The sequence below is a fragment of the Anomalospiza imberbis genome, chromosome Z (genome assembly GCF_031753505.1).
Source record: "Anomalospiza imberbis isolate Cuckoo-Finch-1a 21T00152 chromosome Z, ASM3175350v1, whole genome shotgun sequence".
Taxonomy (NCBI): domain Eukaryota; kingdom Metazoa; phylum Chordata; class Aves; order Passeriformes; family Viduidae; genus Anomalospiza; species Anomalospiza imberbis.
Window position 1 is genome coordinate 8,408,498 of NC_089721.1, and position 27,663 is coordinate 8,436,160.

The window sequence follows — 27,663 nt, forward strand, 5'->3', positions numbered from 1 at the left end:
GAAAGTATCACCCGAAGTGTCTCCAAGTAACCCTAAAATCTTCTTGAACATCCTCCGTGAGGAATGCCCAACAGCCTGGAATGGGCAGCAGCTGGGGCATAGCTCTGCTTCTCACCCTCCTCAAGATGCAAGGGGCTGTATCCCAGGGAGGTTCTCTTGGCAGTGCCAAGTGCCTCCCAGGACAGTTCCTCCCTGCTGAGAGCCCATCCAGCTCACTGTAGAGCTCAGCCTCTGATAGCACCAAGGGAGCCCACCACCTCCCCACAGAACAGAACAGCAGCCCTGGGACCATGGCCTCCTGCACTCCAAGCAGGCACAGGAAGAAAGCACCTGGTCACCTCTGCCTTCTCCCGTCCTTGAGCCAGGCATTGCCAGAGCCCTAATTCTGGCCACATGGATGGGACAGAGGCAGGCCCAGGGCTTCATCAGCTCAGCTGAGCAGCACAGGTACCATCCCTCTGGACACAGCACATGGGGCTCCATATGCCCACACCAAGGGTTTGGCCCCTCCTAAGCCCACATGATGCTGATTTTTTTTTTTCAGTTTGTGCTGGTGCTCTAAGATAAGGACTAAAAGAACTTTGTCTCTTAAAGAAGCCCACACAGAGCTCTTCTACTCTCTGCCCTGCTCCTGCCAAGGCCCCCCGATTGCTCAGAGAACAAGCGGGGCCCTGTGCTTTGGCCAAGATCTCCCAGCACCTGGATCTGGAGCTATGCCAGGCACAGCTTTCCTCTATTTCTTTGCCTGGGGAGGGCACCATGCTTCAACACCCAAGAAATATACCCAGTGCCAAATGACCTGCAGAGAGGGAGCGTGCCCCATGCACTGGGGCAGAAACGCTGTGTTCCTTGGGGACACCGAGCCACCAGAGCCTGACGTGGAATAACACAGCCAGGCCTGATGGGGTTGGGTCAGGGACTTGGCTTACCTGCTGGTTCCATTCCTATTAGCACATCCAGGGGGAAACCAGGATTAACAGACCATGGTCTCAGTCTGGAGGCAACAGAGCAGGATGGCAAGTGAAGACGGGTTCCTGGCTGGGCAATGCAGCAGCGGTACCACATGCTGGGCTGCAGCCTGCAAAAGAATCTGTTGCTGTTCGAGCTGTGCTGTGCCAGCCAGAGAGGGAGCAGGATGAGTGTGGAGTAGGGAGGTTATCTGTCATGAGGCAGAACCCTTAGGAGCCTGGCAGGGCTGGTAGCACAGCACCAGTGCAAGGAAGAGAAAAAGAGCTGTGCCCGAAGTTGCCACACTCATCCAGGGGAAATCCAGTGGCTTCCCAGAGCAGCACTGCCAGCCAGTCAAAAGGGACACATGGCCAGTGGACAAGAAGATTTGACCTGGACACTGATGCCTGGGACAGAGCACCAGCCTGGTGGCTTGCAGGACCAAGAGAGGTCTTCGCACAATTTAGACCACAAAAAACCCCAAACCAATGCCTAAGTGGCCTTTTCTGCCTTCTCTCCTGCTTCCTCTCATGGGAAATGCTATGGAGAGACACTGGTGGCCTCACTAGGGGTGAAGCAGGAACCACACAGCCAGGAAGAAGGGCCATCATTAGAAGAGGGCAAATAATCATCCTCAGAACAAGCAGAGTACAAGGCAAGAGAAGAAGTAACAGAAACTGCTGGAAACAGACTGTCTGGAGGATAAATCATAACTCTATTGGTCCTATCTGGACCCAAGGAGAAGGAAGGAAATCTAAGCAGTGTGAGCACAAACCCAGGAGCTCCCTGGCACAGGCTAAGAGCAGAGCTTGTGAAGTGCCAGCAGGCAGAAAGTTTCCGTCACAACCCTCAAGGATGGCAGCACTAACAGCAATGCTGCCATCAGAGAAGGGTTCCTGCACAGTCTGACAGATCAGGCATCTCACCATCAGGAGACAGACAGACATGAGGCTGGGGACTACCTCCAGCACTGTAACAGAGGTGGCAATCCCAGGAAGAAGCTGACTCAGGAGTTGCTAGAGGAGCAAACTGTGCCTGAAAGCAAAAACGACCACTGGCCATGGCTCTGGCACTATCCTGGAATTCAGGTTGGGCAGGAAGGAGCTGATACTTGGTGGAAACAAGAGAGAGGAAGAAAGAGAGGGAGGGGGAATTGAAACAGAGTGAGGGAGCTTCCTTGCCCCACTGTAAGGGCAAATGCTGCTCTTGAGGGTCCTCAGGAGGCCTCCTGCCAAGTCAGATTTATGCAGCTGCAGAGCCTCGTTCAGTGCTAGCCCCTGCTAGGAATGGAGAGGAAGCCTGAGCCCAGAGAGGAAGGATGGGGCAAGAGGTATAGCCCATGTCACAAGTGCAAGCTCCTAGAAACCACCAGTCACAGCTTTTACAGAGACAGAGACCCAACACCTCCCTGGGCCCACAGTACTGTGTCTGTGAGGTGCTGCTGCTTGCTCCCATCCCTCGGGAGGTGGCACTTGACAGGGTGCAGAAGCCCCCAGGGACAGAGCAGCCCTCTCTGCAGTGCATCGTGTTGGGGCTCCAAGCTGCAGCAGCGTCCTCAAGGGCTGAGGTCTACCCAGCAACATGCAGTGCCTCCCCAGCCCTAGCACCACACTCAGGTGCAGCAGGGACTGAGCCCTTCTGCTCGGCCAAGTCAGGATAACACAATGAAACCTCTCCTGGGAGCTGGGGGAGCTGGAGCAGAGCTCCCAGCCCAGGGACTTACCCCTTCCCTCTGATGCCCCTCGTCCTGGCACAGATCGCCTCCGCACACCTTTCCCAGGTGCCTGGCTTGCATACGGCGATGCTGACAATAGCCTGCAGCTTGGAAGGGGGGTTTACAGGGTCTGCAGGCAGATCCCACTATGCGACAGTCACCTGTGTAAAGCTCTCCTCCACGTCCAACCCCCCTCCCTGCCAACCTCCCCTCCACGCACGGCTGCCCCTCTTCCCAGGAAAGCGCAGTCAAAGAACGAAAAGCAGCTTAAAATCCGGCAGGACAATCGGGCAGCTCTCCAAGGCCGGCAGCACCCCCTGCCCACCCAGCCCAGCAGGTTCAAACCTCTGCGATACAGCCCACGGCCGCCCAGCTCCAGTGTTTCACCGGGAACCCAGGAAACCCGCAGCAGGCAAGGCAGGGAAATCCCATGCAGCAGCCGCTTACGGGGAGGACAGCCCAGGTTGAGGACAGACCTTTGTCTCTGCCTGCCTGTCTCGCTCGCTCGCTGCCGGAGGAGGAAGAGGGGGGCGGTGGGGGACAGCGAGCAAAGATAACACCCCTAGGAGGGATGTCACAGCCACGTTAATCACTTGGAATTCCAGCCAGCGCGCCGCAAATATGGGCAGCAAATGGAGATGCTCAAAGCTCTAAAATAATTGGATCCTTTCACAAGAGCCGAGCCCAGAATCCAGCACAGGAATTCAGTCCCCGCTGGAAGTCGAGAGATCAAATACATGGAGAGGCAGGCGCAGCACAAGCAATCCTTAGCCACCGCTGTATCCAGCTCCATAGCCTTTGGCGCTGCTTTAATCTCAGGTGCCTTCCCAGCGGGAGCGAGGGAGGACCACAGCGGAGAGCCCGAGTGCCCAGCTGAGGACCGGCCCCTTCCCATACAACTTACTCGACTTGTGGCAAGGTGCAGAAGCGCTGTCAATGCAAAAGAGGGTTTTGTGAGGGAGACCAGCTGCCTCGAAGCCTTGCTCGACCGGAGGAACAGTCCATGGGAAGGAGACCCCTGAAGCTGCTGTTTGGCCTCCGCTGCCCTGCAGGGGAGATGCCTGGCTCGGCAGGATTCCCAGCCCGCATCACATTCCCGGCGAGACGCACACGCGGCACATGTAGGCTCCTGCTCGGCGCCTCAACGGCAATGAAAAGGCACAGAGGCTTCTGCCAGAAAACAAAGAGGCAGCGGCAGAGCTGGGGGTGGGGAAAACTCTCCGCTGCCCAAGAGGATCCCTGCAGAGGCAGCAGGATGCTGCTAGGCTCCACCGCAGATATTCACCCCCATTAGCCCGAGGTGGCACCCACTTGCCTGACACAGGGAGTCGAGGGTAGGCAAGCCCCTATTCCCCTTCCCGAGGCAGCACCCGGGTGAGAAGTGCCGGAGGACACGAGCCAGGCCCAGGACCACAGCTGTGCACAAGCAGCAAATTTCTCTGTGCTGGCTCCACATCATAAAAAGCTGTGTCTTTTCACCTCGGGGTAGCTGCTGCACAGGGGAAGGTGCAGCCAGCACTGCACCTGCAAGCCCTGGGGAGCCCCATGGCATTGGACTTGGAGCAGCATGGTGGCCTCAGCAGTCACCTTGTGGCAAGAAAGAATGTGAAAGCAAGCCCCAGGCCACCCAGGCACTGGAACATGTCAGCCAGCTGCCTTCCAGCCCTCCCGTCCCTCTTCAGGGGTGCTGGCCCTAGGAACAGGCCCAGGGGACCTCAGCCACTGATGACCCCGCAGACTGGCTGTTCCAGTCCAGAGCTTGGTGCCAACTGAAACCAATGGAAAATTTTCCACCGTGTGATTTCCAAGTCACATGCCGGTGCAGCCAGTCATAGAATGGCTTTGAGAAGGCAAGCGGATCTGGCCAAGGGCAGGGACCACTTCTGGTCTGCACTTGCATGATACCTGAGGTCTCTGGCCATGACTAAGGCACCAATGCACTGCCTCAGTTCAAGTTCAGTAAGGATATTTGTCCAAGGGATGCATTCCCCAGACACAGTCTGGATGCGGCCCTCACTATTCTAAGTGATCTACAAATTTTAGCACCAAGAGTCCCTTTTATCTGATTTCCTAAGAGGAGGAATAACACCCTGCAGCTGGTGTCTGCAACAGAAGCCCTGCAAACTGTACACTAACCTTTTTAACTCAATTCCAGTGGTAAGACGATCACTTACAGTAACTCCCCTCCTGTCAGCTCCCTGTCCTGGGCTGTGCACCATGGGAAGCATGATCTAGGTGTGCAGCCTGAACAGCCCAGCCCCTTTTCCAGCACTATTAGCTGGGTACAGAAACAGGAGCCTCTGACAGAGAGCTCCGGTGGTGAGGTGATGTTTTGCAAGCTGGGAGAAGACAGCACAGAAATCAGCAGGTGATGTTGCTCTGTTGCTCCCAGCTCTGCCATCTCTCTTCTCCCTCTGTCACCACTGCATACAGCCACAGGCATGCAAAGCCTCCTTACCAAGCCACATCCCTCTGTATCCTGATGCTCTGTAGCCATTCACACTGCCTAAACTCAGATGCACCACACTGCCCCTTCCCCACATCCTTCACATGGCAGCTGGGCTCTCTATTCCCACAAGTGTGCTCCTGCTCATTCCCACCTCATCCTCAACCACCATCAGACCCTGTCCTGTTTCCATGACCCCCCAAGGCAAGCCCCTAGCTCTCACCTGTGCTCTGTTGCCTCCTGATTGCTGCAGTTCATACCTTAACTTACCCCAGGCTCCTCCCATTCCTGACTGCCACACACCCACAGCCCCACCAGCCCAAGCCTCCTTGCCCACACTCCCCTGATGAGTCCCTGACACCCGACAGACCCATGACACCATCACCTTTCTGTACCTCCTCAGTCACCAGGCACCTCAGGGCAGTGGAGAAAGTCCCAGGGATGCTGAATTGCTCTGATCAGCTCCGGGTGTCAAAGCTACACGTTTGAAGAGGGAGTAGGCAAATGGCTTGCAGTGGGGAGGACAGCAAGGATTGTGCACTGCAGCATTTGCCCCGTGGGAACTGCCCCTCCCCAGTGCAAGTCCTCTTGCAATACACTTCCCTTTACTGTAAGAGCCCTCCAAGGGAGGTGCTTGAGCACAGGCACTCAGGCCTCCTGCTTGGTTACCAAGCTGCAGCCTGCAGATAAGGCTGCAGCAGCTGTGGGGACATTCAGCATCTTTTCCACTCCCTATACTAGACATGTACGTGGCACAGGGGGAGGAGATACCACACACACACATGGCTGTGCACACCCACCCAACTCACCCATTTCCAGCTGCGATTTAGAAGGGCTCAAGTCTATCACAGGCCAGAGTGATGACATGTGCTGGGCAGGTATTTGGGCCATAAGGGTGAGGCTTTGTCCATCTTTGATTTTAATAAGATTGACACAATCAGGGCTACTGCAGGGAAGGAGTATTTTCACCATGAATTGAATGTCCTACACCTTGTCATAGAAAAGGAAAACCTCTCTTTCCTGTAGGACTGAAGGCAAAACACCCTGCTGGACTTAGGAAAAGAGTGCCACAACTGTCATCTAAACATTCACAATGTTGCCCATAATGAAGGCAAACAGTGTGAGCAGAAGGCCCTAAGAAGGGAAACATGGGGGTAAGAGGGACAGTAGGTGTATCCATATGAAGGGCAGCAGGAGACACGGTCCAGCTCCTATTACTCCCCATGAAATGGCAAACCTCCTGGTCCACACAGAGTGAACCACCCCTGGGGCACCACAGACAGCAGAGGCAACTAAGTCAAAAACATCTTCAACCTGGTGGTTGATCCATGCCTTGAAGACACAGATGTCCTCCTAGACCTGACCCTCCTAGGGAGACAAAGCCTGTGAGAGACCTAAGAGCTCTCCATGGCCTACCAAAAACCAGCTCATCCACCGGCACACAGCACTTGCTCCTGCAGGTGGGAACAGACCTCAGGGACCTCTTGGCCCAAACCACCAGATCCTGCTGCTCCTGATGTGCAGGGGGGTGCTGTAACAGGGATATCCAAGTAAAGCCAGCATGCCCAGAGCAGTATTGAGTTATGTGTGGACTGCCAAGGAAGGGAGAGCAGAGCACACAGGGTGATGGCAGCCCAGTGTCAACAAGCCCAAGGGAATGGCTGAAAGAAGCAACTTCAGAAGGGATCTGGAGACTTACATGTTTTTTGAGAATGTTCTAGACCTTGAAAACTCACATAAAGGGAGCCCGGACATCCACCCAGCCTCTGCCAGATGAGAAAGCAGATGTAGCTACTGCTGCAGGTCAGCTTAACCCAGGCGCCAAGGCTACGAGCAGACCCCTTTGCTCTGGTTCGTTACTCTTGTAGATAGGATAGGCCAAACCCTGTAAACACCTTCTGAACACTTACACACCAGACATGGGCTTCTGCAGCATCAGCCACCAGGTCAAAGCTCGGAGACACAATAAATCACAGAGCAAAGTTGTTCCTGAAGACAAGGCTCGTATGACTGCCAGCAGCCAGCCTTGCAGAAAGACAGGATCAGGAAAAGAGCAGCCATGAAAATAAAAATCTGGCAAAGAAACAGAAAATACTGGGAGCAAATAATTCTTTCCAGACAGTCCTTTAGGCTCATCTCAGCATCCATCTGCTGAGGATGGTCAAGCAGCTGGAACCTTTAAAAAAGCTACCAATGACTTCCTTTCCAATCACCACTATCTCTGGGACAGGCACCATAGGGAAAATAAACTTTCCATCTGGAGGGCTGGAGGCCAGAATCCTCACGAGCCTTCCAAAAACACCAGCACCCCCCTACACATCACAGATCTGTGCTTCCAGCAGAGCAAGGAGGATGCTTCACATCCTGTGCTTCACTGCCCACTGCTTTCTTGTGCTCATGTGGGAAGAAAATAATGCGGACTTAAAGAGAGATGGGTGCTCCAGCTAAGAGAAACTGGGGCAAGTGAATGAGCTGAGGAACGCTCTTAAGGCAGTGCCTCCATCTCCCACCACTGCTAATACCACACAGATGAGTACAAGTGAGAAGAGGACAGATAGAACAAGACCCTGAGCCCTCCATGTACCTCCAAGCTGGCCAATCCAATAGTCCATGAGATGTGACATTGCCAAGCAACCTGAGAACTGCAGAACTGAGGAGCAACAGTGGCAAGGGACCTCAGAGAGTTTGGATCCAATCACGCTAACAGCAGGGCCAAGTTCAAGCACACTGCTCGGGGTTTGCCCATGCCCAGGGGCTAAAAGTCACCAAGTGTGGAAACTGCCTCCCTTCTCTGGGGCCTACTCCAGAGTCTAACTGTCTTGCAGGGAAATATTTTTCCAGGTATCTAATTGGAATTTCCCTCCTGTGCCATTGCTTCTCATCCTGCCCCTGGGCACTTCCCAAGAGAGCCAAGCTGCAGCTTCCCTGCAAACCCACAGCTTGCAGCAGCACTAAGAGCCCCCTTCACTGCCTTCCCTCCCCCAGGCTGCACAAGCCCGCCACTCTCAGCCTCTGCCCACTGCAGCACACAAGAAGCCAGAGCTTCAGCTTATCTCTGGAGTCTGTTGGAGCCTGCTGGGGTCCAGAAGGGATCTGGAGACTTACACGGTTTTTGAGAATGTTCTACACCTTGAAAAGGGTGCCACCAGGGAGGATGGGAGATACCTGCACTTGTCTGCCTTGGGGATGTTGAAAAAAGAGACTCATCTCAACCCAATATCAGCAGGAGCTGCTTGTGTTCAAATACTTGATCCTTGCTCTGGTTGGTAGCAATACCAGTGCCTGCTGCAACACACCTATGTTGATTCTAAGACAGAATTCCCAATTACCTGCTACAAGAAGTTTGGCCCTAGACACAGAGAGCTTTGGTTGTGCTGCTGTAGGTCTGATACCAAGGCTACCTCCACCATGCCCATGAGGGACCTGTCTGCAGGAGTGATGAGCAGGACAATTAGGAGTCCAACTCAGCAGAGACCAGTTGTGCTAGATGGAAACACAGCAGTCCAGAGCAGGTCCCTCGATGAGAGAAGCAGTCATCTGCAACCCTGGCAATACCCGCAAGGGTCTGCAGCAGAGCCTAGGTCACACAATGGGTTTTGCAGCCAGCAACCAGTCATTTCCACAAATCTCCAGTGTATTATCTGCATCCCAGCTCTTCCTCCATGCTGTCTTCACTCAGTCTAGAGCTATTTGTTTATTATTCTCTGCCCCAACGAGTATCATTCATTTTCCCATACTGCATCTGCTCTCTCAGACAACTGGGCAGGATCTGACCAGTACAGAGACTTGCTCAGCTTGCCAAGGGCTGGCTGGACACCTCACTGCCTGCGTGGGGATGAAGATCCACCTGATTCACTGGAGGCAGGCATACTTGGTCCCTGCACTCCCTTGCAGTGCTCCTCTTTGGGAAAGCCTCAGCACCAAAGATACCCCAAGCCTTTCCAGGACAGCAACGTTCCCATAGCTGGAGTCCATAATGTAGCTAAGATCCTGGCCTACTCCCAAGGCACAGGCATTGCCTTTGCCTGCTAAGCCCTGTGGCTTTCCCACCTCTCCTCTGGCAAGCTCAGCTTATCTCCCAGGCACTCAGCATGAGCTGCCAGACCCTTGGGTTCCCTTAAAGCCCTGTCCTGCACAAACACCTGCCTTCTACTTCCCACTGACTCATTCCCCTGTGATTCACCCCCTCCTGACTAACTCATTTCTGCCACAGCCCCGTGCACGAAGGGAGTGTGTGTGTGTGTGTCTGTGTGTCTGTGTGTGTGTGTGTGTGTGTGTGTATGCACACAAAATGGGCAATTTTGCACACAGACACAGATTATGCAAGGCAGCAAACTGGTCAGGGAGCCTGGCCTGGCCATGCCAGAACCCTCACTCCCACAGCACCCAAGAGGGGCAAGGGGTGACACTACTGGCTCAAGTCCATTGTGGGGAGAAGGGGCAGAGACAGGCTGGGAGTGCTGCCAAGACAAGGAGCAAGGGAGGGGAGGGCTAGGGGAGGGCTTCCTCCAGGCTCCGAGGCTGCCTTCCAGGCAAACCCATTCCCTTTATCAGCCCAACCCTGCTGGCTGTGGGAGAGTTACCCAGCACTGCCACCCAGCTCAGATCCACAGGCAAGATGTCTGCCAGCTAAACTGCCTTTGGGTACAGCCAAACAAATCCCTCCAGGCTGTGCCTCTTCCTGGTTTTACTCTCCAAGGTGGGCAGATTCCTGGGAGACATAAAATTCTTTCTTCTAAGCATGGCTACAGTCAGCTGGCATCAGCTAATGCCACTGTGCATGCAGGGCACAGAGGCCTGGCCAGTTCCTGAGTGTGGACAGTGCAAGTCACACACATGGTCTGTGTACACACAGATCCTCTGCAGGCTGCTCCTCTGACCAGCAATTCCCTAATGCTTGGGGCTGAGGCTCAAACAGGCTTTGCCCCACACCCTTTCCCTTCCCTCTTTTCCACATCCTGGACTGTTCCCAAGCCACACACACTGCCTCCACCTGCTAAGCCCTTCCAAGGGCTGTCCAGGTAACCTCAGTCTCCTCAGAGAGACCAGAGCAGACAGAGGTGACAAGATGAAACTGTGCAGCTGTGCCAAGCCCAGCGAGAGCTGTGGCACACACAGGGGCTCTGCACATCCATCTGTGTCTGAGCACAGGAGAGCTGTGGTGTGAGCACGAGATGCTGCTCCAGGCAGCACACCCAGTCACAGACCTGCGCCTCTGCCCGTCAGAGCTAGAGGATCCATTTCCTATTGACTACAACAGAAAAATGCTGGCATCACACAGGCTCTTCTCTCACTCTTTTCTCCCCACATCACATGGGTCACAGTCATGCTGACAAGGGACACCCAGGAGCACTTGGCCACCTGCAGCATTTTGCCTGCAGCCACACACAGGATACTTGGGACAAGTATACTACAAGAGAACAAGTCAATCAAGCATTGTCTTCAGCAGGGTCACATAGCCTCAGCTTAGACAGAAAGCCCTGACACCCAGGAGTTAAGGCCAAAGCAAACCATACTTTGGCCAGGGAGCGAGGGACAACACTTTGGGCTGGAAAGTCACATATTAATAGGCACAAAGAATGATTTTCTGCCAAAGCTGAGGATTGTGTGCCAGATCTGCTGCTTCTCCCTGGACTTCTAAATTTTTGATCTTCACTATGTATACACAGAGCCTCTTCTCTCTTCTCAGGACAACAAAATACAAGTTTTTGTCCCATGGCATCCTTATGGGCTCCTGCAGCTTCCCCTGCACAGCACCCCTCATCAGGATGCTCCAGTACTTCAGATCCCTTCTAGAGAAGCAGGGGGGAGATCCATAGTGCTCAGCATGTGTCAGCAGGGCCAACACCATGGCCACAGTGTCACTAAGGTCACAGCAACTAGGCAAGCTCCTGAACAAAACTCAGCAGCCACCAGCAGGATGGACCCAGCAATTTAAATGCACATGCTTAAATCAGCCTACCACCACTGAAAAGATGGGCTTGTCTACAAACTCTGGGAGCCCCTGAGAGAGCAGCAACAAACCTGTATGAGCTCTTGGACATGGTCAGCTCCCTCATATAGCCCCTGAGCACAGGGGAACCTGAGGGACTGCCCTACATCCAGTTAAGCAACTGGGGACTGATCCAGCTGAAGCCAGACTGACTGACTTCTGAGCCAGACTTTCCTGCCACACCCTTCTTTGTGACTAACAGAGGGGTAACATCCCATCTGCAACACCCCTCTCTAGCTGAGATGGGAGAAGGAGCAGAGCAGAGACAGCCAAGCTGTTCTTGATTCTGACATCTTTCCCACACCAAGGGGAACTCTTGCAAGTGCCTCATGTTCCCCTCCTGCAGTCCAGGTGACTGAAAAGAGTGGCAGAGTGTTCACCCAAAATACAGTGAGTAGACTCCACTGTCTTCAAACAGCACATTCCAGGTCAGCAACCCGGGAACTACCAGCAGAGAGGAGCCCAGTTATCCAGCTTTGTATTTGTTAGTGGCAAGCTTCTGCAGCACAGGTGATGCCAAAGGACAGGGTGAGAAGAGAGGATTTGGAGCAACAACAGACGAAGGAATTCAGGCCTTATCAAAGTCAATGCTAAGCAGCAACTAGTCCATGAAGTTGATGCTTCTGCTGAAACACTTCCTGGTTACTGGGACAGATACACAGAGAATGACCCCAATAACAGGCTGGCTACAAAGGTGAACGGATGTTTGGGTTTCTGAGAGCTCCAAAACAAGCCCCCCTTCTCATGTAGCTCTCTACTCCCACAGTCCTGCCCTTCTAGTGCTTAAAAAAGTAGAGAAGCCTCTAGGCTGCTAACTTAAGTGGTGGCTGCAGAGACCCTCATGGGATACTCCCTGGAACCAGCTTTCATCTCCCAGGCAGAGCCCAAGTAGTCCTTTGCTCCAAAAATCCCATTTGAGATCACCTGATCCAACATAAAGATCAGAAGTGGAATTACTTTAAATAAAAGATCAGATGGGGAAGCACACTTGTGCCAGTGGATGCAGCTGAATGGCCAAATACCTGATCAGCTGATACTTAAAACCTGAAAGTTTTAAGGACTAAACCACTAAGCCACATTTTTCATACATCTTGGGTGCATTGGCTGGATGGCTCATGTCATTCAAAGCTCAAGATGGAAACTACCTGTGTCCACTCTTCATCTTGCTGCAGGAAGGGAAACAGAAGTTTCTGCCATCCATCCCTTCCCTAGCTTCTTTTGCTGGACTCTCTGCTGCTGTGCCCCATGGGACACCCTGAGCAGACAAGATTAAGAGGAAACCAGCTAGAAATGGGCTTTCCTGCTAAACTGTGCATAAAAATTCCAGGTCTAGCTCAGGTGGCTATGAAGCTTCCTCTTCTGTCAAGGCAAAATGTCCCTGTAGGCACCAGAGACTCTCCTCTTCTGCATTTTAGAAAGATCCTCCCTTACAGGCACTGCCTTTTACCCTCTGCTGCCTTCACCAGCCCTGAGCAGGCTGGAGAGGCACACCCAAGTCCTGGGAACACCAGAGGTGCTGCTTATTCAGGTGTCATGTGTGGGGGCAGCTGTAAATGGAATAGGGGGAAGGAGGTAGAACAAAACCAACCACCCAAAAATCCCAGGGAGAAGGTACCCAGCCTTGTGTTCAGTCATCATTTACCCCAAGATACAGTTCCAGTTTTCACCTGGTCTTAAAGCTGTCCACTAAGTTGCTCTCATTGACTTTCACAATTTCTTTTCTCTCTGCCCCACTTCCAGCAGGGACCTCAAAAGCTGCTGCCTCCCAGCAAAAGGGTCTCCATGACCTTTGTAATTCAACACACTGGGAAAGGCTCAATCAATTCCCTCTATTCCTAGGCCAGCACAGACCTTAAAAGCCCTCTTTGTTCCTGTCACAAACCCTATCCCACAACCATGGCTTAACCCTTAGGGCACTGCCTCAAATGAACAGAGTTTCACAGAAGCAAGGCGTTTTGCAGCATCCATGGGAAGCTGGACCTACCCTCCATTTACAAAAGAGCTGTACTGAAAATCTGCTGGTAGCTCAAAGGAAGCATCAGATACACACAACAGGGTAGGAGGGATGTCTGTGGCCATGTTCACCATCATTACAAACTACTATGCCTCACACTGCTGCAGCAACACAGGCAGGGTTTGGGCTTACACCTTGTTATAGTCTCCCAGTTTTGCTCTACCTGCCCTCTGTTCAGCAGGTTTATTACAGAACATGCTCCATGCATGCAGATTTGGGGTTACACAGAGGAACAGGGATGTGGAAGGAAATAGCTGGGACTGGGCACCTCCACTGTCAGCCTTACAAGGACTCCTCTGCTCCTGTCCCCTGGTAAAGCCACTGCTCCATGACCAGGAGCAAATCAGAGCCAGCGAGGGATGCCAGGCTGTTACTACACAGCCTGCCCGCTGGTTCTTGCCTCATCTGAGATAAGCTCAGACCCACATCCAGACCAGCAGCCCAACGTCACAAGCTGGGGAAGCAGTGCTACAGGACTGTGCATAATTATACACCCTGGACATGGGAAGGCAGAGGACATGGAAGGCAAAGGTCTCACTTTCTAGTATGATCCCTGGCACAGGAAAAGGCAGTATGGAGCAAGGGCTGCCAAAATTGACAGCTCTGCAGCTGGAACAGAGCTGCCCAACCACATCCTGAAACACCAGTTCCATGGCAGACAGAACCAGTTTGTACCACTGCACCCCAAAACACCACCCCGGCATACGGGATAGGGTAGGGCCACCTTGCAGCACCCTAAAATGCCATTTCCTAGCAGCTGCTGTAACTTCCCCTCTGCCCCTTTTTGGTCCTGCTCCACCCCCTTCCTTCTCCTCAGGCTTCAGGAAAACAGAGTCACAGCATGCTAACCCTGCCCTGAGGAAGGAGAGTGGGTGGGCTGCCCCCACCCCCCTGGCACAGTGTGGGGAGTGGAGCAAGAGTGGTACCGAGATCTCTGAGAATCCCAGTGATGGGGAGGGATTAAAAGGTACCCACAAATTCTACACCAAGCAGCTTTCCCAACTGTGAATCTCCTCTGTTCCCACCTCTCTTAAAGCAGAAGTTGGCCCCAATCTGCTGCTAGCCATATGGACTGAACCCAGCTCTCTGGGCTACATAAACCCAGAGGGGATCAGGACATGAAGTAATTTAGCATAGCCAAAAAAACCCCAAAAAATCCCAAAAAACCAACCAAACAACAACAACAAAAAACCAAAAAAAAAACCAAACCAAAAACAAATCCCAAATTAAAGAACCAGATAAAGCATTAAAAATCACAAGGGTGCCATAGGTTTTAAAAGATTGTTAGGATACTGGATGCTTCATTGAGAACAAGTCATGGCATTCTCTACCTGAAAAGATTCATGTGTTTGAGTAAAGACTTGATACTCTGGTCCAGCTCTAGGAGCTGGTAAGTTTCCAGGTATTGACCTCAGGGACTCTGTTTTTATCACACACCTACAGAAACCCTTTTGAGGACCTGCTAACCAGTAAAGTTTCCCGCGACCAGGTCTACAGCAGCGTACATCCACAGCAGAACTCTCTAAAATCCCTGACTGGTGCAGTAACAAACCACGGCTCATCTATTTGCCTAGAAAATAGATAAATCAAAGATTTGTTAATTCATGCTCTGGGTCAGACATCTCACGAATGTTATTAAAGTTATGGTTTCTTGAGTATGTTTCTCAAGATTGTAGTGAGGTCAAGAGCCCAGCATTGCCCAGTTCAGCTGGGACAAAGAATGGGAACACCAAACTCAAGCTGCAAAAAATGCACAGCTACTACACACTGGTCATCTGTAAGTCTCCTGGCATCTTTTCTCAGGCTTCTGCCTTCTTGATTGCCTCGCTCCACCTTCCTGGGGACTCTCTGAAAACTGACCCTTTCACCCCTCCCCGGGGAAGTGTGTTAAGATGGTATTTGCTGTTATTGTCATGCAAAGCATAACATTATTGCAATACCCTTGCCCCAGCTCTATCTCCCAGGACAACATAATACTAGATGAAACTCATTATCCCCTATCACTTTATGGTACTATCTTTTAATTTCTCTGTTAACACACATCAGAGACGTATCGAGTTTCAGGCCATCTCACTCCAAAAGAAATTCTCTCTTGCCTTACAGGGATTTGCAAAAACGATTCCTCCTCTTTTCAGTACAAAAAAAAAAAGCCCAAACCGCCACCAAAAAGTAATTAAAAAACCCCAACCCACCAAAAAAAAAAAAAAAAAAAAGCCACAAAAAAACCTACAGTCCAAAAATAGCACTTGAAGGTTCACTTAAGGACAGAATTTGCCTTTTCTCTACAGACCACCACTATGGTCAGACCTTTCCCAGGCTCTGGAGGGCAGCATTCTCACTACTGCTCAAACGGCTTCATTGGCAATGTTTGGAGTCCTGTAACGAGGAAGCTTTAAGGGTGAGATGCCTGTTCCTTCCCAAAAGTGCCCAGTACACGAACACAGGCATTTCCTGGTAAACTGTTCCTCCTTACTTCCAGCCTCTGCTACAGGGGTGGCCTCTGATAGCAGCCTTCCTCCGGAAACATCACTGCCTTTTGCTCAGTTACTCCAACACTGTCATATTGTAGGGAAACAGAATTAAACAGCTGAAATCTGTAATAAATCATTCGTACTGAGCTGCCAGGGAAATTGCTGCGCAGAAGAAAGAGAAGAGCTGTAAGTCTGTTTCCTCAACAAATCTAAGCCACAAAACAGCCTTTGGTTACAGGGAACAGGCACAGCAGCAAGAGGAGCATTTTCAGGGTGGCAGATTGATGCCACCAATTTTTCTGTTCTCTCTCTCCAGAATTATCACATGGCCAGAACAGATCATTGTAAATACCTTAATATCCCAGACTGTCAGCCTAGGAAAGAGGCTGGCAGACCAGACTTAGATGAAAAGCCTGAGAATATTCTAGTTCCTCAAAAACAGCTTATATTTTTAGCTTTTGCTGCTGTTAATAGACGAATTGAAAGCAAAGCTCAGACTCTCTACTTGATGCCACAACTGCTTTATTTTGCTGGCAGCCACAGCAGAGAGGATCTTGAGAATTACGCCCTTTGTCCACTGCTGGCCCAGCTAGGCTAATCTCATCAGCAATGCAAAGGCTGGTATAGAAAGGGCTGAGTGGCAGTGCTGGCCTGACAGCTCCAGCAGCGCTGACTGGCAATAAGCAAACCCTGGTATCCTGGCTGTGAAAGTGGGGTCAGAGGGAACTACAGTGTGGCTCAATGGACTTTTACCATGCTCTGCCACCACCTGCACCATAACATAATGTAACACCAACTCTCATACCAAGTGCTGAAGGTCACATATATAGAAAGCAGTGCTTGAGCTGCTGACCCAAAACTTTCTTCAGCATCAGGTACCAGCGTCCCAGATTCCTCCATGGGAAGGAAGCTCCAGCCCCCAGTGCAGAGCAAGCTGGTCCCCTCTGAAAGCAGAAGGAACCTGTTGGAAGTGAGATGGAGGAAGCAGACTGCTGTCCACCATGGGCGGCTTTCCCAGAGCCTCCATGTTCCAGCTTCTACCTCCTTGTTTGCTCTCCCTTGGGAACACCAGGGTCTGGAGTCCAGGGAACATTGTGCAAACAAGTCTAGACTATTTGGGAGTTTTAAGATGACTGAAACTGCAGAACAGGACAGAAGTGGGCAGTCCATACAGATCTTACAGTAACCCTAAATCATAGAAGGACACTAGGGCACACTGGAAATGGTGAAATGGTTTTCAGGGTAATACATGAGGCCTTATACCTCACAGCTCAGGCATGGATTATGACATTTGTGAGTACAGAGCTATTTGGTAGCTCACAGGCATCCTTTCCCATCCATTTTTGACTGAACACCTGGTCCCAGACAGACTCTGGTCACAGGCACCAGAGCAGCATGTGCCACCCCATGGCAAGCCCACACAACTAGCCTCCACACATCTCCAAGAGCACTGTTCACTTCCCACTCTGGGCTGGGCACAGAGCTGTGGGCAGGGTGTTGTAGCTCACTGCCAGCAGTGACCTTTGAGAGGTGTAATGAGAGAGGTTTACAGCTCACACAGCCATCCATGTTGACATGAGCAAGCTGTGCTTGCTGCCAGCAGGTCCTTTTCCCTGGCTTACATCCAGGCCTTTAGGCATATCATGGATGACAGGTCAGGTCTCAGTCACACACACATTATGGCCAGGCTGGAGATGGCTTCCTGGCCCATTTCCTCTGCTAGTGAGTGCATGATTTCCCCTTCACCAACAAGAGCCAGCTCTCTTACCAGTATCTGGTAAGGGGTCTACCCAAAGGCAGCCTCAAAAATGTTTAATTTCTCCTCTGCCTGCCCCAGAAGACAGTCTCAGACCATATCAGAGGGGTCACAAGAGTGTCTGCTCTCCCTGAGTACAGATACCCAGGAGCAAGGCAAACTGGCTGTGCAAAGTGGATGGAACAGCACAGCACAGGGTCAGGCATCCTGGGAAGGTGCAGCCACGGCTGGAGTCACTTAACGTTGATTAACTGAGGATAAGCAAGGGCAGCAGAATGACTCGCTTTCTTCTATGGTATAGTGAGAGGGATCAAGAGACTGGTTTGTTCCTGGCTGGGCCTGCTCTGCAGCTCAGGGCTTCAAAACAAACAGGTCTTTAAATGGGAGCTGTCTGCCCACATCCCAGCAAGGGGAGAAAGAGGAGAGAAGATGGACAAAACACCCCTGACCACTCACCCTGAGGCTGCTGCCAGAGGAGAACAGCTCCAGATGCCAAATTGTCAGGCAGGAGTCCAGGGGTGCCAGGACCATGGCACAGTTGGGACTGGCTGGACTGCACTGAGAGCTGTGGCACCTTCCACATTTGCCCGACTGCTTTTCTGCCTTGTCAGTGTCACTGCCAGTGGCAAGTTGTCACAGCAATACCCTCCAGCATGCTCCCTTATCTCCCCTGTCTCTGTTCCCCCTTGCTTGTCCTCTCCCTGCTCCCCCACATATGGAACACCCAAAAGCCTCAACATACTCCTTAAAAGCAGCACCTTCACCAAGGAAGGAAAGGGGGTAGAGGTGAAAGCCCATTCCCACAAGCCCTCATCCCTGCCCACCTTAGGGGCAAGGACCCTACTCTGGACCCAGGTGCATTGCACCCCACCTTGTCTATTCTCAAGGCAATGCACAGGAGAGCCACACCCACAGATATGGGGAATAGAGGCCTTCTAAACTGCATCTCCCTTGTGCTGTGGCAGGCAGGGATGCTTGAACATCCTCACCTGTTCCATAGGGCCTGCTCCATGGGGGTGACCTGCAGCCCCTCTCCAGTCCAGTGCAACACATCTGCCTGCAGGTCAGAAAGCCCCAGGAGCTCTTCCTACATTGCAGTAGCACCAGACCTGATGGGAATGGGGGTCTCAGACTTTTCTTGCTGCATCCTGGCAGGCACCTCCTAAGCCTCTGCTCTCCAGTTCCAGACAATTTCCACTTCAGGCAGGTCTGTGCTGCTGCACCAAACCTCACAGTGGCTTGAATTGGAGACAGGACCCTGTTTTGTTTCTTGCCTTAAAAACTCTTACCTACCATTGCTATGTGCCACTAAACAGTTACCCAGCTTGGGTGGTAATCAGAGCTCTTCTCCCTTTCACCTCTCTCACACAGGCACAAGACACATGGGGAAGACAAAGGACTCTCTTTAACCACACTCAGTGATACCTGTCAATATCTTTCAATGTGTAAATTCAACAACTTTGCAGGCAAGCAAAAAAACCCCAACCTCCTAAAAAGCTCTGCTTCTCTCTCTGTTCTGCCCTTTCTCACAGCCAGTTACATCACTTGAGGGTTATAGCAGAAGCTAGCAAAGCCTCAGTCCTGATCCAGGATGAGTCATGGAGCTCCGGAGGCCGTGCAACTTCCTTCAGATACCATCAACCATGCCTTACACAGCTAAAAATAAAGATGGGCCAAAACTGCAGAGCCACATCTTGCCTCAACACAAAACTCAGCAATGCTCAGCACTGCTGAAAAATTACCTGAGCAGGTGGAAATCAAAAAGTGCATGGAAGCCAAAAGTCTTGGGTATACCAAAAAGGGAGAGGGTAGGAGGCCCCACCCTGTGCCACGTTGGAGGATGGTGGTGGCAATTGGCAAGTAGCCATCCAACCATACAGAGATGGCCAGAACCAGGATCTCACCTCACTCAGCTGTGGGTTTTGGAGTATTTCCACACCCAGAGTTTTTGTGGAAGACTGTTTTCAGCAACGCATGCTCCCATCTGAGACAACAGGAATCAACTGCTGCCAACAAGAAGGATGCACATTTCTGGCAGAAAAAATTGGGAAGCTGCAGGCTGCTTCCCACCAGGCAATACATTGGCATCTGCAAAGCAAGGTCCAAAGGATGTTCAGAAGTAAAGGTTACAAAAAGGAGTCACAGATACAGCTGATATGGGCTAGATGTTGAAGTAAGTGAGAAATTCAAAGTTGTTCCTAATCCCTGGGACACTGTGCCCAAGCAAAACCTTCACACATGAGGATACAAGATTCTCACACAGATCTTAGCAGGAAGCCATAGGATTGCACACAAATAAGAGCTCAGAGGGACACCGGCAACATTCAGAAACCTAAAATAGTCTCAGCAGATGATCCTCTGGGATCATCTTGGGAGTAGAAAGAACTGAACAAGGATCCAGCTGTCCCAACACTCCCATGAACAGGATCTTGGAATGCCCGACCTATTTGCAACAGAGATGGTAGGGCAAATAGGGGATTCCTTGCATAACTCCAGTGCCAGTATCCGCAAGGAACCCAGAGCTCCAGTTCTGAAGGAGAAGACAGCATTTTCTTGTGGTTTTCAGTGGAAAGATGATCTAGTGCTACATAAGCTGGTCAGACTCTGGGGCAAGGGCAGCCTACACACACCAAGAGAAGGCTGGAGGGCGTTAGGCTGACCGTTTTCTGTTGAAGATATAAACTCCACTTTGCCCAGTCGTTAGGTTTCTCAGCACAGGGTTCCATCCCATTCCCAAGAGAGGCACTGCAATTCTGTCCATGGGTCTGCAAGCTGTATCAGTTTCCAGACCACCGTCAGCTGCACTAAACTGAACCAAAATTGCTAATTCAGCCCAAATATAAACTCACTGATATCACCTGGGTAAGGTGGTACATGAACCAGAGAACAGCTTCATGCTGTGGCCAAGCAACAGAAAAAGCTGCTGCTTTACACATAAATGGGAGATTTGCTGTCCATGAAGATATTAAGCTAATTGGTTATCAAGGACGGGTGGGAGAAAAGTGGATCCAGTACTATGCCAGAGGGGTGTGAGGCACTGGCACATGTGGCTCAGAGAAGCTGTGGATGTCCCATTCCTGGCAGTGATCGAGGACAGCCTGGATGGGGCCCTGAGCAGCCTGGTGTAGTGTGTGGCTCCCCTGGGCCATGGCAGAAGGTTTGGAATGTGATCTTTACGGTCCCTTTCAAACCAAGCCTTTCTATGATTCTGTGGTGTGCCCTGTGTTGAAAAGGCCCTTGTTAAAAGGTAGGGGAGTCCTGAGAAGATGCTGTGAACTTAGTGGACTGGGATCTACGAGCAGCTCCAGGAGAACTGAGAGCAAACCCTTCGCTGGTCTTTGCCATGTCTCTCATCACTAAGAGAGATATAAAATCCCACCATGGAACAGGTATTAGTGAATGCCACAACCCAGCAGGATAAAGGGGCTGCTCTGCTCTCACTGCATTGTGATCGCTAATCTCCAGCACAGGGCACTGGCATGAGCACAGGACTTCTTCTTTCCTTCCTTTCACCTTCACAGGTAAATGTATCCCTGCCTCACCCACGGTGGGTACCACTACAGCATCAGGCTGAAGGATGAGATGGCCTGAAGCCCAGTTTCCAGCTGCCTCTGGATTGGTCCCAGCTTCTCTGGCAGACACTTCAGAGGAAGAGCTGCAGAGCCTGGGCAGCTATGCATCCTAAACTATGTCTTCCCTATATAATCTCTCCTGGCCAAATCACACCTGTGCTCTAGGGTGAGAGAAGGGTTCATCTTGCCCTGCCATAGGCACAGTCCTGATGAGGGCTCCCTTTCAGGGGAGAGCACACTGTGCAGGTGGAGCAAGCACTGCTGGATTCCAGGCAGGCACACAAGCATCCATGGACAGGGCAGGAAGCCCACAGCCATCTCAGGCTGCTCCAGGCTAGTTGCCTCGGAGCAGGTAATATTTCTTGCCAGTGGCAATACAAAAACTGCTGGTCCTCCTGAAACACTTCCTCTGAGCCTCACACACCAAAGCCAAGCTAAAAAATCCTGGGAAAATGCAGGAAAAACCCAAATGCTGCTAATAGAGAACACAATTACAAGCTCTGGGTAAAGTCTCAGCTGGGTTCAGGTGAAGGACAGCAGGGGCCTGCAGCTGGGAAATGCTCCCAATTCAATCCTGCCGTCATGCAGAAGGACAAGTGTGGCAAACAGCACAGGCTGCAAATTCCCAAGAACACATCACCCTTGAGCTCCTGACAACTGTGTGCAGGGTTCAACAGTCTTAGCAGCACTGGTTCCACACATCCAGGTTCCCTTTGCCATGCTGACAACCAAGTGGGATGCAGGAGCACCCAAAAAACCTTGGCCATGGGAGAACTTCACCTGGGTGACATCTACCTTACAGAGCTATCCCTGTGAGACAAGGGGAGTAGAGCACAGAGTTCTCTGTTTCTTCACAAAGCCATGATGAGGCAAGGGAAATCAGTGATGTTTGAATGTTGCTAACCTCGGTGTAGGGCTGAAGCAGAGAGAGAAGGCAGCTCTCAGCTGTCAGCCCTCGCAGTGTGGCCTTGAGGTTGCTTGTTCTGGCAGTCTTGGGTCACCTGGAAAGACAAGTCCACATGCACTGGTTCAGCTGGAACACTGGGTGGGCAGTAACTGTTCATCCAAGCCAAATGAGTTAGTGGCCCATGCACAGAAGTGAGAAACCCCAAACACCCCAGCAGCTCAAAGAACCCACCACATCTTTTACCAGTGCTGAGGCTGCCCCTCCAGCTGCAGCCCTGACTCCCTCTTGGGTTCCAGCTGCCCCCAGTTCCCTGTATGACTCCAGGTGGGTGCACAATCGGCTCTCCAGAGAGAGCTGCTAAGGTAGCATCCATGATATCCCTGCCCAGATTTCAGTGGGAAATAAAGGCCTTCCTGTGCCTTTGGCTTTGTTCTTGTCCACCCACACAGATATAGGTTTCTCCACCACACAGGCTTTGCTGTACTCGAGTGGGTGCGCTGGCACATGGTTTATCTGCAAGAACAGGTGCTGGATGTGGTCCCCACAGGCCACCTGCTAAGCTACCCCATGGAGACACAGAGCGAGGGCAGGGAGGGACAAACTCCACTGCTGGAGAGACACCCCTCCCAACAACCCAAACAGACCAAGACAAATCCAACACCGCAGCGTTTCCCAGGCTACAGGGAAGGGAGAAAATGACAATTGCTTAATAAAAATCTCCAAGAAGCCTGCCAACACCATCACAAAGATGTTGTTTAAGTCTCCTCCCCAGGCTCCCAGTGCTTTAATTGCAGACCATTGGAGATCACACTTTGTGGGGGCTAGGTCCTCGTGCATAGCAGGTCCTGAAAACCAGGACAGTATCAGCCTCCCCAGGATCAGGTCTGACCTTCCCCTGGCCGCAGGCATGATGGGCAAAAGCTGCTGTGAGGCAGTCCCTGATCCCCAGCTTGACCATCCACATGGGCTACCACCCTGCAGCACCACCACAGCACAGCCCAGCTGTGACCAGAGCTGCTGTGCCGGGGAGCAGAGCATTGTGGGCAGACAGGCTGCCAGTGCCCCAGAAACACAGCCTTCACACCGTGGTGCAGGGAGGCATGGCCTCACTACCCTACTGGGGCTTCAACCCTTAAGACTGTCCTGAGGGCACCCAGAAAGTTTGTGCTTGATGACACCAGCAGTGGCATCCTAGAAGTCCCACCTGGAAACGGTACCAGCTAGGCACAAAGGCTATCGGTTTGGAGAGCTTATAAGCAGAACAAGACCCAGTAAATGCAGCATGTGTAGATGTAAATATATATATATAAAAAACCCTCCTCAAAGTCCCTCCTCTAGCACACTGTCTTTCAGAGAAAGCTCAAAAGGCGCTAAGCCTGAGCAGTGACAAGAATTGCTTTGGACATGGCTGAAGAACTGCCACCCACATACTGCAGCAGCACAGGAAGAGATGGCGATGTATCTGACAGGGATGGGTTGAAAACACTACCCAGGAAGAATGCAATTATCCCAAATGGACTGAGGCCAGGAGATCTGGATTACCACCTCAGCTCTTGCATAAAGGGCTTTGTATCTTTGTTCACTTACAACAACAAGAATCTCAGGGTTGACATCACCCCTGGCCCAGGACATGGATTTGTTACTAAAAAGCACTTCCAGCTGAATCACGAACTTCCCATTTTGCAGCACACAGGACTCCTTTGAAGGTTTCCCATCCAAGTATTGTTCTACCATCATGCTGCTTAGCTGGGGGGTGTCCAGGCCACGGGCAAGTATGACTGCAAACCACTGGCCAGTCCTGAAAAAGCTCTCTGAAATGCAGGGCATGTGAGCCCAGCTGCTCTTCATTCAGGATTCACAACCAGCTGAAGATGCAGATGGAAACAGGGGGAAAACATGTTAATTGGCAGCTGGGCATCCACAGGCCAAGCAAGGGAGACTGTGAAAGAGAGGGGAAAAGCCAAAGGGAGGATGAACCGACACACTTCCCTGTCAAAGAAAATAATTTTTTAAACAGGCCTCAAACTTTGTAAGACAAGCTCTCTGGAGGTTATATTCACCTGGCTCACTTCATCACGAGCAAAAGCAAAATGAAATAACAAAGTAACTGAGCTGGTCAGAAAATAGGCTCCAGGGAGCAGAGGTGCCAGGCGCTGCAGACAGAAAGAAAGGATCAGAAACACAGTAACACGGCATTGCCAGGACACAGAGACCCACACAGTTCCCTGGAAGATGGGGGTCCCTGGGAATTATGCAATGAGGAGAGACATCAGGCAAAAGCCTCTCAGAGAAGACTCTCACAAAGTAACCTGCAACAATCTCACTAAGTAACCTGTAACTAACCATCTGCCAGCATACAAATATCTCCTTTCAGGATTTCTCCCATGCTGCCCTTCACATCTGTCCTGTTTCAAACCCGACTCTTTAATTCCTCCAGCTACCAAAGCCTCCGATAATTTGATTACAGATCCATTGACAGCATACTGAGGACACCACTTTTCTAACCATATGGCTTCACTTTCTCCTTTCTTGTCTGTGGTCACATACCTACCAACAACAGGTTTTCTTATTCTGCATCAGGAAGTGTCCTGGCCCCCAGGCACGGTGCATTTCCACACAGCACACAATGGTGTCAACCAGATCTAGCAGAGGACAAACCTGGGCAGGCCCAAAGCAGTAAGAACATGTAAAGGACGTGGGAAGAGCCAAGAGTCTTTGACTTTGAAGACTCAGATCAATAACCATCCTCTTCAATCACCCTCAGACTCAAAGAGCAAAGTTTGGGTATCTCTGGCCTCTGGTACTCAGCACAGTCCTGCAGAAATGTGCCAGGGCAAGCAGCCTGTAGCAGACAGCAAGGAGGAAGACCAGGGTCAAAGATGTGCTTCTCTGCCCTCATAGGTCCCTTGAACATAGGGAGGGAACTTCCTCCTGCTCTGCATGCTCAGAGAGAGAAGAGAGCTGAGGGCAGAGAGGTTGAGAAAGCTCAGCACCAGCCAAGAAGGGGGGTGTAGGGGATGCAGCCTTCATTCAATTTGGAGTGAAAGAGCAGCCCTACCAGTAAAATTTAAATTATCTATAATTCCCTGAAGGCCACTTCTGGAGAGGGCAGACATGGAAAATAGAGCACGGAGAGCTGCTCTGCACAACTTGCTGCAAAAGCAGGGAAGCAAGAGAGCTCCTCAGTAAGCTGTGCCTCTGAACAACAGAGTTCCCACAGTACAGAGTGACCCCACCAGCCTTCCTTCCTTCCGTGGGTAAGAAACCTCTCACATGGGGAACAGAAACAAGGCGGTCAGGTGGCACAGCTGAAACAGCCCCTGCAACTGTGGCTGGACCTTGGTCCACAAGCCCAGCTCACCGAGGGCCACAGCTGTACAGATGTGGGGACAGCAGGGCTCCGCTGTCCTGACCACCCCAGTCTCCATGGGAAGAGACGTGTCCAGGCCCCACCAGAGTCAGCGGGAATCCAGTGCTATGGTTCAATGTTATGGGAGAAGGGGCTGGAGGTCAGGTGAGGGCAAGTGTTGACACCCTGGCAACAAACACTGTGGCAGCAGCATCCCTCAGAACCAGCCCCGTCCAAACCCCTCAGCCCTGCCAACTCCCACCAGTGCCCTGCCCTAGTGCAGGGACTGCACGCTGGGACATGTAGAGTCCCCATCAGCACCCCGCCACTCACTCAGGCCGAGACCCGAACCATGGGAATTGCTGCTGTGAAACAAGGCGGTGACCAGGCTTTACAGGATGACTTCATCCTCCTGGTCCTCAACCTAAAGCCCAGCCCTGCCAGAAGTAACTCTAGCACTATCACATTGAGAGTTTTCTTCTGTGTCACCTGCCGGACCTTGTTCACCTCCTCCTGTGACCAAGCTTGCCAAGACACTGCATTGTGTTAGGGTTCAAGCCTGCTACACTCTCCACGATTTCCCAACTTCCCCTCTTTGCTGATGCCAACAGACACGATTCAGGGAGAGGGCAGGTCTGTAAGCAGATCTCTTCTTGTCTGATGTTTTTAAAAAGGCAATGAGTGGAAATGACTTTTAAAATTTAAATTTAGAGCACAACATTCCTCTACCATACATTTTCCACAGCAGCTGCAAATTCCACACTCCTTCTTTCAAAGAAAAATAATAAAAGGAGTGTGGAAACCCCGGAGGTGTGTGCCCCTTATACTCATGGATTACGTTCACGGGTGGGTTGTGAGCAAGCCCACCTCGACAGCACCTACCATGCAGCCATTCCCTCTGACTTCCCTAACAGGTCACCTTTCCAAACATGACACCCGGGCTGCCGATCGCACGCAGCTTGCGTGCTTTCTGTATAAAACCCGCAAGACGCTCGAAAACCTCGCTAGGTCGGCAGCTGCTGATTTCGGGTGGGTGACTGCCCCCGACGGGCCCTTCCGCCCGCGGCTGGCTGTCACCAGAGGGCGGCGGATGCCGGGGTTCACATCCGCCCCGGCGCCCACCCCGCAGCCCCACGCCGGGGCCTGGGAAGGGACCCCCGGGGGCAGGTGCCGCCCGAGGCGCGCCTCCCGCGCCCCCGGTGTACCCGGCCCCACCGCCGCGGGCCGTTCCGGAGACAACCCACCACGTCCCAGCTGGGCTGGAGCTAATGCCCGCGGGAGGAAGAAAAAGAGGAGGAGGAGGACGAGGAGGAGGAGGAGGCCCCACCGTGCGGGCAGAGCTGCAGACAGGCTGTCCCAGCCCATGTCACAGCGCAGAGGACGTGGCCCTGGTGGGCGAGACCAGGGGCAGCGCAGCCTCTCTAAGCTGCCGGGGAATTGGGAGCCGGGATCGGGGACACCCCGCAGCAAAGCCTGCACCCCGTTTCGGCCCCTCCCTCCTCCCCCCACACCTGCCTCTGCCAGACACAGCCCTCCCGAAGCCTCAGTTCCCCCGGGCACACCCCCCCCACCCCAAAGTCGCTCTGCGGTCACACCGCCGCCTGCCGCCGTCCCCCAGCACCTCCTGCCACAGCCTCCGTCGCTGCCAGGCCTCTTGCCGGCCCAAGTGCCCCGGCTACAGCTCCCCACCTCGGTCACAGTCCCCCAAACTCACAGACCCCCATCCCGGTCATGATCTCCCCAGCTCAGAGACCCCCATCTCGGTCAATGCCCCCCCCCGCTCACAGTCGCTCATTCCGTTTACGGCCTCCCCCATACTACCCGATCACGGCCCCTCCTGGTCGCGCCTCCCCCAGCTCCCGCTCGCCCCTGCGGTCTGGGCCCCCGGTCCCAACGGCCCTCCCGAACCTTCTGGAACCGGAGGAGGGCGGCAGAGATGGGGCGCACGAACCCCCCCGCACGCCGCACGGGGAGCCCATCCCCGCCGGAGCCCAGTCGTGCCCCGCGCCCCCCGGCCCTGCCCGCCGCGGCCCCGCCGGACCCACCAGCGCCCCCTCCGCCGCTGCCGCCGCGGCCCCGACTGTGCGCGGCTCCTGCGCTCCTTCCGGGTGTCGCTGGGGACACGCCCCCCGCGCCCGCCTCCCGCGCGCTGATTGGTGTTCTGGGCGGGGCAGGGCGCGGGGCGGGGCGAGCCGCGGGGTGGCGCGGCCAATGGGCGGTGAAGCACCGCGCCGAGACCCCGCCTACGGCCCGCCCCCTCCACGTGCGGGAGTGTAATGACAGCGGGGAAGGGGCGGGCCCAGGCAGGGTGGCTCCTCATTGGCCGGCGGCGGCGTCGTGGGCGGGGCCTGGCTCGGCGCGGGGCGGGACTGCGGCCCCTGACCCTGTGGGCTGAGGGGGGACCCCCGGCCCGCGGCGGGGCTGGAACACGGCCCCACGGGCACGGCGTGTCCCACCCACGGCCCCTCGGGCACGGCGTGTCCCACCCACGGCC

At 52.9% G+C, this 27,663-nt stretch overlaps 1 protein-coding gene across 3 annotated transcripts in view; it reads right to left on the reverse strand.

Moving 5' to 3' along the window:
* Positions 1 to 27,359, reverse strand: part of ATOSB (atos homolog B) — a 36,617-nt gene extending 9,258 nt beyond the window's left edge. For 2 of the 3 annotated variants that reach the window (XM_068176615.1, XM_068176616.1), the window contains exons 1-2: positions 27,215 to 27,349; positions 21,818 to 21,914 (exon numbers count right to left, since the gene is read on the reverse strand). The gene's annotated coding sequence lies outside the window, so the exon portion shown is untranslated. Of the gene's footprint in view, positions 1 to 21,817; positions 21,915 to 27,214 lie in introns of all 3 variants that reach the window. The other variant, XM_068176619.1, reaches the window with a different exon arrangement.
* Positions 27,360 to 27,663: the final 304 nt, after the last annotated feature.